The sequence below is a fragment of the Mastomys coucha genome, unplaced genomic scaffold (genome assembly GCF_008632895.1).
Source record: "Mastomys coucha isolate ucsf_1 unplaced genomic scaffold, UCSF_Mcou_1 pScaffold12, whole genome shotgun sequence".
In the NCBI taxonomy this organism is placed as follows: Eukaryota; Metazoa; Chordata; class Mammalia; order Rodentia; family Muridae; genus Mastomys; species Mastomys coucha.
Genome location: NW_022196894.1, coordinates 48,082,815 through 48,096,226, shown reverse-complemented (window position 1 = coordinate 48,096,226; position 13,412 = coordinate 48,082,815). Strand labels below are relative to the sequence as shown.

The following is a 13,412-nucleotide window of genomic DNA, read 5'->3' as shown; positions in this document are numbered from 1 at the left end:
AAAAAAAAAAAGTTAAATTAAAAATAAAGATAAATGAACTAAATTTTAAAGTGAATTAGAGAAAGCAAATGTGTCTCGTGATTCTATATGTAACATACACTATTTGCCAGAGTGCAAACCTAAGTCACCATGGAAACATCTTTCTCCTCTTCCTCCTCTTTTTCCTCTTCCTCTTCCTCCTTCCCCTCCTCCTTTTCTATGCCACATAGGTAAGGTATAGGCCTCCCTTGTTCTTCCTGTGAACTTCATTATACAAACCAATTTAAAAAATTTTTCCAGGCTAGCAAGATGGCTCAGCAGATAAGAAGAACACTGACTGCTCCTCCAAAGGTCCTGAGTTCGGATCCCAGCAACCACATGGTGGTTCTTAACCATCTGTAATGAGATCTGACGCCCTCTTTGGTGCTGCGTCTGAAGTCAGCTACAGTGTACTTATGTATAGTAATAAATAAATCTTTGGGCCGGAGCAAGCAGGGCCGACTGGAGTGATTGGGATTGACCAGAGAGAGCAGAGATCCTAAAAGGAAAATTCCCAACAACCACATGAAGGCTCACAACCATCTGTACAGCTACAGTGTACTGTACTGACATACATAAAATAAATAAATAAATAAATCTTTAAAAAAAAATTCCAGCCAGGTATGGTGTAACATACCTTTAATCCTTGCTTGTGAGAGGTTGAGGCAGTTGAATACCTGAATTTTAGGCCATTCTTGCCTATATAGCAAGTTCCAGGCCAGCCAGAGTTACATGGTGAAACCCTGTCTCAAAAAAAGAGGGGGGAGGAGGGCACAGAGAGGTTGCTCATTGATAAAGAGCAGCAGGGTTTGATTCCTAGTACTCATGTGGCAGTTTATAACTGTCTGTAATTCCAGTTCCATGGAATCTAGTGCCCTTTTCTGATCTCCTTGGGCACTAGTCCTGCACATGATTCACCAACATACCTGAAAGCATAACACCCATATACAAAAATAAAATTAAATTAAATTTTTTGTTTTTAAATTTCCTTTCTAAAGTCACTGCAAAAGTACAGGTTTCCTACACTTCTCCTTCTTAATTTTGTTATAGCTTTAGGTGGCCTACCGCACTCTAGTTATTTTCTGATTACACAGCATTGGTGCCAGACTCGTCTTCTGGCTACACTGGTTTCATCAGGTTGAATTCTTCAGCCCTACTGTTTACACGCTATGTATGAGAGTTAATTTTAACTGTCAACTTCACCAGGTTGGGAAATACTCAGATGTCTGGGAAATGTATTTCTGGTGTGTATGTGGGCTTGTAAATTGTATTTCTGGTGGGGGAGGGGGGAGGGAGAGAAGGAGGGAGGGAAGGAGAGAGGAAGAGAGAGAGAATGAAAGAGATGTATTTCTGGTATGCTTATGTGAAATATTTTTGTTGTTTGTACATGTGTATGTGAAATTTATTTCTGGTGTGTATGTATGTGTGTTTGTGTGTGTGTATGTGAGAGAAACAGAGACAGACACAGAGATGGAGAGAGACAGAGAGGTATTTCTGGTATGTGCATTCACTGGTGTCTAGATAAGGCAAGCCTTTTAAACCATATACCTCAGCATGTACCAATGTGCTTGAGGGTTTAGACAGTATAATGCTGTGAAAGGTGAATTTGCTCTCCTGGAGCTGGAGCATTGGCCTTTGCTCTCAGACATTGGAATTCTCCAAGTTTCCAGGCCTTCAGCCACTAAAAGTTATAGTGCCGGCTCCTGTTGTTCTCCATGATCAAGTCAATCAGTTTTCATAGAAAACCCTCCACAGAGCCCTGTGCATGTATCATATAGATTCTGTTTTTCTAGGGATTTTGCATTTCCCTCAATAAAATCCTTTTATTCATCAGGCTACTTTCCTCACCACCACCATACTTGAAACATTTGTCTAAAATGTTCTCTTGCAAGAGATAGCTCCCCTACTTCTTCTCTTCTCCATCACTCCAGGTAAGGCTTGAACTCTTGATAAAGTAGCCATATAAATATTCTGTTTTAAGGCACTCAGAATTTTGTGACACACCAGGTATTAGTTTCTAAAGACCTCCAGGGTAAAATGACCTCAGTTAGTTGCCTTACACAAAAGTGGATCTAATGAACAGCTCTAGGCATAAGACATCTGAAATGAGCTGTGAGCAGGGCTGTATTCTTTGTGAATGGTCTAGGGGAGAACCAAGCCTTCATGGCTTCTGCAAGCTTCTAGAGACAATCAGGAGGCCTTACTGCTCCATGGCTTGGAGACACATCCTTACATTTTTGCCTCTATCTTCCTGCAACCTTTGCTCTTCTCCTCTTCATTTTTAAGGACACCTTTCATTGGATTTGGGGTCCACTCCAATTCTGAGTGTTCTCTTCATCTTGAGATCCCAGCTCAGTTATACCATAAGGATCCTGTTTCTCAAAAAGGTCAACTGCACAGGTATCAGGTAAATATACTTCTGGGGGTTGCATGGCTCAGCCTGTGAGATCCCTCTATGTCCTTTTTATATCTTTGGACATAGTGTTTTTCTACAGAAATTGGGAATTTCTTGTCCATTGACTCTATGCTGCACCCAGCTGTCAAGCTTCTGTTACCCAGAATGGTGAATTAGTTTCTCCTATTTCTGAACTTCAGGGAACACTCCTTGTGATATTGTTTATGTTCATGTTTGTAGGCCTGATCCCTGACTAGATCTTAATCTCCCCGTAAGATGATACCAAACTCCAAAGCTTTGCTTGGCACCTCTGGCTGCAGGCTGCATTGAGGTAGAGATATTTAAGAAGCCCACCTCTGCAGGTTCCAGATTCCTTAGTCCAGGGTGTATCTCATGCATGAAGATTCTTTTAAAAGTTTCCTTATTTCATCCTAATGAACAGTCAGTACCGAGAGTCCAATCTATTTTGAAGCAGAGTCTCAACTCAGAGAGATTCTAAGCATTGGTCATTGGGGGATGGTATGCAAAACTAGATATTAAATTATGTGATAACTTTCTAAGGGTCACATCCACAAACAGATATATGGCACCATGTATCTTTGACACTAAAATTTCCTGGGGGCTAGTAAGGAAATAAATATCTGAAATGACTGCTTAGAGGGCAATAATACAAAATAGGGTTCCCTAAAATATATTAAATTACCTGTGCAGATTGATAAAATGCAGATGGTCAAGATCCCAGAGAGTCTGAATAAGAAGTTTGGACCGTGTCCCTAAATTCTGTGTATTTCATAACAACTAACATCTGTAGAATGCTTACTGCATGCCAAATTCTGTCCTAAGAGCATCTATGTATCATCTTTACATGGCTGATGAGGAAACAGAGGCATAGAGACCAATTCCCCAAAGACAATCAGCTAATGAATGGCGGATAAAAGATTTGAACCAGTGCGTTCACATGGCCTCAAATATCAAACATAGGAACCATCGTCCTGATAGGAAACATAACTCATTATCCCCTTCCACAAGGATCAGAATACTTAAAATATGTAGAAGGCAAAGTACCTTTGTTGGGTTAATGTCCGGGAAATAAGTAGAGAACCAAAGGATTGTAAGGCAGACAGTAGCAGGACATCCTGTATGCAGGTTGCCAGGCAGGGCCAACAAAGTAGCGGCCATAATCTGCCAGGGTTGGCTAACCATGAAGCTAAGTGAGGAAGGTCAAGGAAACTTTTGTCATTGGTCTGAAAGTGTAAGTAGTACTTGGGAAGTCGCCATTATGTTACTGATAATGATTAACAGAGTTAAGCCCATCAAATCTCAAAAGGCCTTTTGCTCATTGTTTGAGCCATTTGATAATTTAGGGCTACGTTTAAGCATGGGTGCCTCACCTTCCTTAAATCTCTTAAAGTGGTTGCCTAGCAGGCACAAAGTCCTGGGGTTGACCTGTAGCACTGTATAAGGTGGGCGTCCAAGGTAATGCCCACCCACACACCTATATTTCCAGCATGTGGGAAAGAGCAGAGGAGAATCCAAACTGGTATACATGATACCCTGTCTCAGTAATATTAATAATAAGTGTCGATGTACATAATATAAATCATAGGATCAAAAAGGTAACAATTATATTTATGTACAGTCTACAAAGTATTTTTAAAATGTGTGACAAAATACTAGCTATGTTTCTTGCTAACATCTTTAAAATCCAATATGTACAAAGTAACATTATATAGATTGAGCAGGTTCTATTTATGTATTTAGGAATATATGTATACATGTATGCATATATATGTAACAACAATTAATCAAAAAAGAAACCTTCAATTTAAAAAGAACAAGGAGGGGTATATGGGAGGGCTTAGAGGAAGGAAATAGAATGGGGAAATAATGTAATTATACTGTACTCTCAAGAATAAAACAAAATTTAAAAATCTAATGACAAATCTAAAAACAATTAGATTCGAAGTTGCAATGAAAACAAATGGTCCTTCAAGCTACTGAGAACAACTGAAGTATGATAATAGACATATCTGTGTTGCTGTTGATTTCTGTTAGCACAGTAGAAGAAGATGCCATTTTCCGTCATTTACCTGTGGACACCATTTATGGCAATGTAGCCAGCTTTATCCTATACTACATGCCTATCTTGATTTAAAGAAACTCTTCATTCAGCTCTGTCTCCGTTAACGACTTTTAGCCAAGAACTGTTTCCAGACAGTTCTAGGATAGTCCTTCAACACAACACAGGTTTAGATGTAGTAACTCTGCCAAAGCTAAAAATTAAGCTGTCTTGTGGGGAACGGCTAGTTAGAAAAGGTTTTCTGCAAATAAAAGAAGCTTTTATCTTTACTTCACTTGACAAGCAACTGGGATACTGATTAATAAAAACAACAAAACAGAACAAATCCTGCAGAGCATTGGATTCTGCCCCCTAGTAACCCCTTTCCCCTGGCTCAGCACTTCTAATTTGGTAGATTGGTGGTGGTCAAGGAACCCACCATTTTCCAAGTTGAGGCCAAATGATGAAGTTACTGATAATCGTGCTCTTTGACCTGGGGCCTAACTCACCAGAGACCTCCTTGGAGAATAATTTGTGTTTCCAGATCCAAGAGGAAAAAGAAAAACAAGTGAAGCTTCCCAGAGCCTTTTCAGAACAGTCATCAGGTAAGTAGATCAGGTGGATGGCCTAGGGCTGCCACCACCTGACTCTCAGGACATACCATGAGGGCCAAGCAGTCCTGAGAAACCGTCTCAAAACAATTTTTACTCAACTGTCCTTCAGGAGAGGGAGATACTCTGTTTGCATTTCTTTCCACTTCTGCTCTATCTCTTCTACCTTTTCCCAAGCTGGAGGAAGACTAAAACAGGATACAGTGAGGCCTGAACCCTTGACAAAGAAGCCAGACAAATGTTCTAGTGTTTCAAAGACCCCGCAATTTAGAGGAGATAAGGGGAGGAATTTCCTGGACTCGGGAAGCCTGTTCAGACTCCCACGTAGAAGATGACTCCTTTCTAATCTTTTTATCTGCAACCTGGGAGAGATAACTTCAGACTGTGTTAAAGGAACACTGATATAGGCTCTCTCCCAACCATCCCACCATGGACTTTTTTCTTAAAGAAACCCAGGAGTCAGGCACAAGGTTTCCTAAGCCTTTTATACCTTTAGTATCTTCAGATGAGGCTTAGAAACTTAGCCAAAGCCAGATAGTCCTCTCCAGCAGCCCTGCTACAAGACTCTTCCTCAGGACTGGATGTAGCAAGACGAGAGCCTGGAATTGATTGGAGGGTGTTTTTATGGCCACAAAGACACAAATAACACGATTTCAAAACTTAGGAAACATTCTTTTCTGGAGACAATGTCTGCAGGTAACATAAACTGGTCGTCAGCTTCTAATCTCCTGCTTCAGCCTCCTGAGTGTTGGGATTTCAGGCATGAACTCTCATGTCCAGCTAAGTAAATCTTTTACATATACCATCATACCAAATGACAGTTCTTAGCAATTATGGTATGATTTATCTTTCTCCTCTTATTACATGGATATTTATAGGTCCTGGCATTTAATTCAATTTATCATCGTTTTAAATGTTCAGAAACTTTCTACTTAATAGGTGGATGGTTGGTGAAATGTGTAGAGTTCATGAACTACTCTCTAGGGTTCAGTCTGCCTCTTACAAGTAAGAAAGAATGCCACTTACTACTTCATTGTGGTTTTTCTTTTCCTGATATCTCTCAGGTGCTTGGAACAAAGTCGGACATAAAGGATATTTGTCCTGGCCACTTTACCTTAATACCAATTAACCAATTAATCTGAACAATTAAATATTCATTCTGTATCCTATCCTTTCATAAACTAGAATAACAGGAGTCTGGAAAACGTTGAACACATTTCACTATGTCAGGGAATTTGGAAGAACACTTGAGACTGATAGGACCCTGAACTTCATGCTGCCTAGTCCACGGCTCAGCAAACTACAGCCAAGTGACTAATTTTGCTCCTGATTATTTTATTGTGGCTTATTTCTGTATTACAAATGCCTTCTTTAGTGTTTTTACATACAATAACACAAGGTATAAATTGGAGGGCTATAGAACTGAAAATATTCTCCTCCCTCGCCCCAAACAGGGTTTCTCTGTGTAGCCTTGGCTGTCCTGGAACTCACTCTGTAGACCAGGCTGGCCTCGAACTCAGAAATCCGCCTGCCTCTGCCTCCCAAAGTGCTGGGATTAAAGGCATGTGCCATACAGAGAAACCCTGTCTCGGAAAAAACAACAACAACAAAAATAAATCAGAGTATGAAAGGAAAAGAAAAATGGAGAATATCGGGGTGGTGGTGGCACACGCCTTTAATCCCAGCACTTGGGAGACAGAGGCAGGCGGATTTCTGAGTTCGAGGCCAGCCTGGTCTACAGAGCGAGTTCCAGGACAGCCAAGGCTACACATAGAAACTCTGTCTTGAACACCCCCCCCAAAAAAAGGCATGTGCCACCACCACCCGGCTGAAAATACTCTTGACTTGCTCTGTCCTGGGATATATTAGACAGCTGCTTTAACAGGTCACTCTGGCCAGGCTGTGGTGGCATACACATTTAATCCCATAATTTGGGAGATAAAGACAGATAAATCTCAAAGTTCAAGGCTATCCTGGTCTACGTGGTGAGATCCAGGACAGCCAGGGTTACACAGAGAAATCATCTCTCCAAAAGCAGAACAAAACAAAACAAAATCAAAACAAACAAAAAAAGGCCATTCTGAATGACTATGTGAATAAGTAGTATCATGCAGTTCCAATCCTAAATCTCAATAAAGTGTATACATTCTAAAAGTATTTTGTAATCTAGGTGTAGTGACAGTATTTTAATCCATTGTGTTTTTCAGATTAATTAAGTCTTTATAAACTACAATAACAGGCATTTACTAACTTATTTTCTAAGTCTTTTCTTTGATACTCAAGAATCACAAGACAGAAAAAGACTTCAGAGAAAGATAAAGTGGGAACCAACACCAAGAGGACTCCAGAGTGTGTGAGAAGAGACCAGACTGCAAATTAGAAAGTTATCAGAACCCACTGCTGCATCCTGCATGAACTCTTGTTTCGGGCATCGCATGTTTGCAACAGGAGCTCAACTCAGTGAGAGAAATAATGGATATTAGTCTCAACGTGTATGGTCTTACGGTAACTGAAGTGACCATAGAGAGATGCTGAGTCATGTATGCACTTTTGAATAAAGGCCTCTTTCTCCAGTTGTGGAGCGTGTGGTCCGTTAAGAAGCAGAAAGGATGAAGACCTTCACTAAGAGACTCCACTGTGAGGGAGTAGATGTCCAGCCTTCAGGATAACTTCTGTACTGAACTTCTGTTACTCACAGAAGCTTGTCACCACGTTCAGTTTTGCTTGTGTGGAAAACTATGCTCCTGTGTGATTTATCATTTATCATGTTAGGGACAGAAAAAGGTTTGTCATTTGAAGACATAACTTGAAACTGGAAGCATGCATGATACATATTGTTCCTTAAAATATTTAACTTAATTTACATTTTAAAACACCAACTGACCATTAAACAGAATCACTGAGATGATAATTCGAATTTGTGCAGTAAATGTAACTTTTCTTCTGCCTCCCTAATCTGACCTAGATATTTGCTTCCCTTCTGCTACTCTTGCTGGACAAAACAGAGGTCTCCGTACTTACAACGTCACTAGGCCCAGCACATAGCAAAGTCTCTAGGTTGTAGAGACATTAGTGATGTCATCATAGCTCTGCCTCAGTATATCTTTTAGCATTTTCCCAACATGGCTTTAGGGCTATGTTTGTGGTACAGGTTAATCCATTTGTAAACCTACCTCTGAGACTTTAATGGTGGCCTGCAAAATAGCAGTAAACTTGTGCTATTCATTTGACTGAGGTCGACTTGTAGTGTGTGTGTTGATTTATTTAAAAACACAGAAATATTATGGGAATGTATTTTTGTTTTAATCCCAGGTATGGGCTATGCTGCTGCTTCTGATCATCCACAGCAGCTGACTGTGGCTTGTCTTCTGCTGTGGCCGGGCTGTGATTCTGCCAGCTGAAGATAGTTTATGTTGGAATTCTGGGACTCTTCAGAGGATAGATAAATGCTACAGGCCTGCTAGAAGACGGCTGATTGGCTGGCTGGCTGTTCTTGTGGTGGTGGTTTCTCAAGTCGTGGTGTACTAAAAGAAAAGAAGACATTGGATAGACTGACAACAAGATCAACCCTGCTTCAAGAAATTCCCCTAATCAACAGGAAGTAATCTAACAGATCAATGCCCCCTTTCCCTTCCAGCCTACTTTCTCTCCTACTTTTTTCTCCTGTTAGGGGTTGGTTGGAAGGGTGGTAGGAAAAAGAACCCATTAAAGCAGCGGAAAGTCCAGCTAAAGCAATTATTTCACAACTGTATGAATGAATATAGTTTGTTTTGTCCATGTGAATGAAAATCCTTTTCCAGATAAACTTATACTTTGATTATTTAATTATTCTCTTTGTAAAAAAAAAAAAACTCAATTGTTTTGTGTATAATTTTTGTTTTTAAATTATCTTAAGTCTTAATGGTCACATAATTTGAAAATTCTCTTCTTTAGTTTTTAAAATTAATTATTAAAAAATTCAAGTATTAGAACTGTCATTTCTAGAAGTCCCATATAGTTCCTTCTTGTATTGTCTTCACCTACTGCCTTTTAGTCTATCTCTTTGTTTCTGCTGTTGTTGTTTGTTTTGAGAAAGGTTCTTACAATGTAGCTCAGGCTGCCTTTGACGGCTCCTTCCACAGCATCTCAACAGCTAGGGTTATAGCATGTCTGCAAGTCTGGGTTTAGTCTTATTTCTTTACCTATCTTTTGTTTGTTTGTTTGTTTTTCGAGTTTAAAGACAGGGTTTCTCTGTGTAGCCCTGGCTGTCCTGGAACTCACTTTGTAGACCAGGCTGGCTGCAAACTCAGAAGTCTGCCTGCTTCTGCCTCCCAAGTGCTGGGATTAAAGGCATGCACCACCACTCCCTGGCTAGTCATATTGCTTTTAAAGTATACTAAAGCTATCCACTTGCTTGCCAATTTACATAGTTAAGGCCTTTGTGGGTTTGCTTCTGCCAATTCTTGTGCTTTGTGATCACTTTCCTTCTGTGTTTTATGATTTTTTTTACAAGTATATATGTATGTGGATTTGCGCATGCGTGTGTGCACATGCTTGCATGAATGTATGCATGTTCCTGTAGAGAACAGAGATTAGCATCAGGTGTCTTTCTCTATTGTCTTCTACTTCTTATTTTTGATGTAGGGTCTCTTGCTGCCCCGAAAGCTTGCTGATTCAGTCTAGCGAGCCAGCTTGCCCACTAGACTCTCTGAGGGTGCTCCTATCTCTGTCTCCCAAGCACTAGGATCACAGGTCGGTCACCACAACTGACAGTCCTGCCTTTGCCGAATATCTGAACTTAGTTCCTCAAACTTGTACAATGAGTACTTGACTCACGGAGCCCTCTCCCCAGCCACATAATTCGTAATTTTTGTTTGTTTGTTTGTTTGTTTTTCAAGACAGGGTTTCTTTATATAGCCCTGGCTGTCCTGGAGCTCACTTTGTAGACCAGGCTGACCTCGAACTCAGAAATCCGCCTGCCTCTGCCTCCCAAGTGCTGGGATTAAAGGCATGTGCCACTACCGCCCGGCCATAATTTGTAATTTTTGATAGTGACTTAGTAATTCTTGACATCTGTCTGTCGGATTTTTTTAACCTGGATTCAAGGCACCTTCCACCTCCGAGGGTTGCTGCTAACTTCTCCCAAACCCTCCAGAGCACTACCAATGCAGCATCAATGTAAACATCGTCTCACCTTGAGATTTTTTTTTTTTTTTTGGACTATGTGGGTAGTGTAAATTCAGGCTGTAATTCTCTCTGGGCCAGCTAATGGTTATAAACTTTGACAGGATATTTCTCCTTCAGTTAGTGCCATAGTAAAACACTGTGCGTTTTCTCAGAGTTCCCTTAGCAAGCAGGGAGTAGAGAGGGTTTAGTTCATGGCCACACTGAATGAGTGTACAGATTCACCCTCTGTTACAGTTTCACACAGAGTATATAGCATATCCTAATGCTACAGAATACAAACCACCCTTCACTATCTTCTGCATAAAACTACATCTGGTCTTTTAAATAGATTTTCTTTGCCCCTGATATAGTGCTAACTTCTATTGGCCCAGTGGAAAGATTGCAGGAGGATGGAGTTACCTTTGCTGTTCTGAATGTATTCTACCACTTCAGCACTCATGGCTTCTCTAACTCCAGGCAAACACCTCCTGGCTTGTAGGTGGCTCCTCCAGCGCCTTCTGCAGCCGGGAGCTTCCCCCGCATTGGCTTGGATTGTTTGTTCCTCAGACACTCGCCTGTGGACGACTTTCCTGTGCCCTAGTGTGATTCAAGGACTTCTTCCTTCACCTCTGCTACACAGTGAGTCATGGTTATAACCTCCTCAACAAGTTTTCCAGCCTGGGGCAGTAAAAAAGCAGTTCTTCCTGGATGTTTTATCTCACTGTCAGGGCTGGGTGGTAGTTCCTGCATCTATTTTCTTTCTAAGTGTTTATTTCTCACTAGCAATTTCTCATTAGTCAGACCTCCTGTTTCACTTGATAAGTCTTTATATTAAACTTTCTCTGTTCTTGGTATTGTGTTTTCCCTTTCTGATTCTCCATGAAGATATTTTTATCTGACAATTTCCTTCCCCATCAAGAGTCATCATACTATTAGCATTAGGTTTAGTTGCACTGAAATGAATCATATGAAAATGATATTTCTGCTAGACCTGGTCATATGCACCTATAATCCCTGACAGGCTGAAGCAGGAGGGTAACAAACTTGAGGTCTACTTGGTTTATATAGCAAATTCAAAGACTGTACAATATAAAGAGATCCCGCCTCAATTTTTTTTTTTTACTATTTTTTTTTTGTTTACAAGAAATAGTTCAATATAGGCAATTCAAAATAATTCAGAGTAGTATTTTTGGTGTAGTTCCTTCTACAAACTCTAATAGCACTTATCCCACTAATTGAAAATATCAATTTTTAAAATAATGTCACTTACTGTAAGATTGCAAACTCTTGGGAACATTTTTTAATCTTTTATAGCTCATGCTTAAATGGCTAGTTCAATTCATAGTTAATTACTGTGTACCCCCCAAAATAAAATATGCTTGTTGAACTGAGTAGTAGAATCTCATTTATCTCTTCAATCTTAAATTTATTTCTCTTCAGGGGTTATCAACACCTGCTCTATCTAATGCTTAAGTTCTGAAATGGACTAAATGAATGTGGTTCCTACTTCCTTAGTATATTGGAAGGCATATCACAATACTAAATGTGTTACTTCACATGAGAAACGAACTTGAAGAGCCATTCTTTTAATAATATGATTTGATTTTTCTTTTCTTTCTTTCTTTTTTTAATTTTGATTTTCCATGACACAGTTTCTCTGTGTAGTCCCGGAACTTGCTCTGTAGAAGAAGTTGGCCTTGAACTCAGAGATATGCTTGCCTCTGTCTCCAAAGAGTTGTGATTAAAGGCATGTACCCACCACCACCCCATGTTTGATTTTTCACATATAATTACTTGAAAAACACACAATATATTTAAATATAAAATACATTAAAACTCTTACTACTTACAAACAAAACTACTAATATTTCATGACATTATTCTTCACACTGGTGAACATTGGGAAAAGTAGGATTAGGTAAAAACTAAATAGTTATGAAAGCCGTAATCTTTCCTTTCCAACCAAAGGACAGCTGTGAAGTATTTTACTCTATCTTTAAATATTCCTTAAAAAATGTTTCTAATCACTGAATAACATTCTACTAAATGAAATGCCATCAATAATTCATCTAATTAATTACACAAGATATACAACTTATGTTTTAAGTTTTTACAATACAGTGGTATTAAGGCAAATGTTCTTAGAAATATTTATGTACATCGTTTATTGTTTCCTTAAAAGAAATTTGTGGAAACATATGCTGGGTCACAGCATATGAACATTTCCATGTATTTTTTTTGACTGTTGCCAAATTTCTGCCCAGAAATTTGCATTAATGTGTACTCCCAAATGAGAAAATATTTGAATGTACATTCAATACAGGGATGGATTCAAAGGAAAGTGAACAACTTAGTAGTTGGGAATATTGCCTTTTTGTTATATTTATTTTATTTTAGTAACACATATATGGTTTTGTATTTACTAGTCTGTATTCTTTTTTGATGTTAGGTCTCTATCTGTACTTTTTAAAAGAATTCAAAGCAATTAGAAATACCATCATTTGTGGTGTGGGTACTATAATGGGAGAAATTGAATCAATGTGTTTAGAAACTAATAATACATATGGGATTATCATATTTTACTTTTGCTTTCCTAAGTTTTTTTTTTGTTTTTGTTTGTTTTGGTTTGGTTTGGTTTGGTTTGGTTTTTCGAGACAGGGTTTCTCTGTGTAGCCCTGGCTGTCCTAGAACTCACTCTGTAGACTAGGCTGGCCTCCAACTCAGAAATCGAACTGCCTCTGCCTCCCAAGTGCTGGGATTAAAGGTGTGTGCAACCACTGCCCTGCTTGAGATAGAATTTTAAACTGTAGCCAGGCTAGTCTGGAACTCACCATATAGTTCAAGCTGCTCTAAACTTGGGACAATCTTCCTGACACCTCCTCCGAGGTGCTAGAATTACAGATTGAGTCACTGCACAAGCTTAGTTAAGTAGCTTAATGGTGTATTGATATGTAACTTTTCTTAGTGTTTCTTCCATTGAATTTTTTCCTTTTTTATTATTATTTTTTTTATTTTTGAGCTTATACAATGAGCTTATTTCCTCCTTGCCTTTCTGCCTTTCAAACTCTCCTAGATAAACACCCACCCACCCCCACACTCCCAAAAAAAAAAAAAAAAAAAACAAAAACCCAGCTTCTTCCTTGGTCTAAGTGACTGGCACAAACTTGTCCTTATTCTACCTGAA

The 13,412-nt window shown here is 39.3% G+C and overlaps 1 long non-coding RNA gene across 1 annotated transcript in view; it reads right to left on the bottom strand.

Annotated features, from left to right (window-relative positions):
• LOC116086448 overlaps positions 1–810 on the bottom strand; it is a 14,871-nt gene extending 14,061 nt beyond the window's left edge. The window contains exon 1 of the long non-coding RNA XR_004116931.1: positions 656–810. This is a non-coding gene — a long non-coding RNA (uncharacterized LOC116086448). The remainder of the gene's footprint in view (positions 1–655) is intronic.
• Between the last annotated feature and the right edge of the window lie 12,602 nt (positions 811–13,412).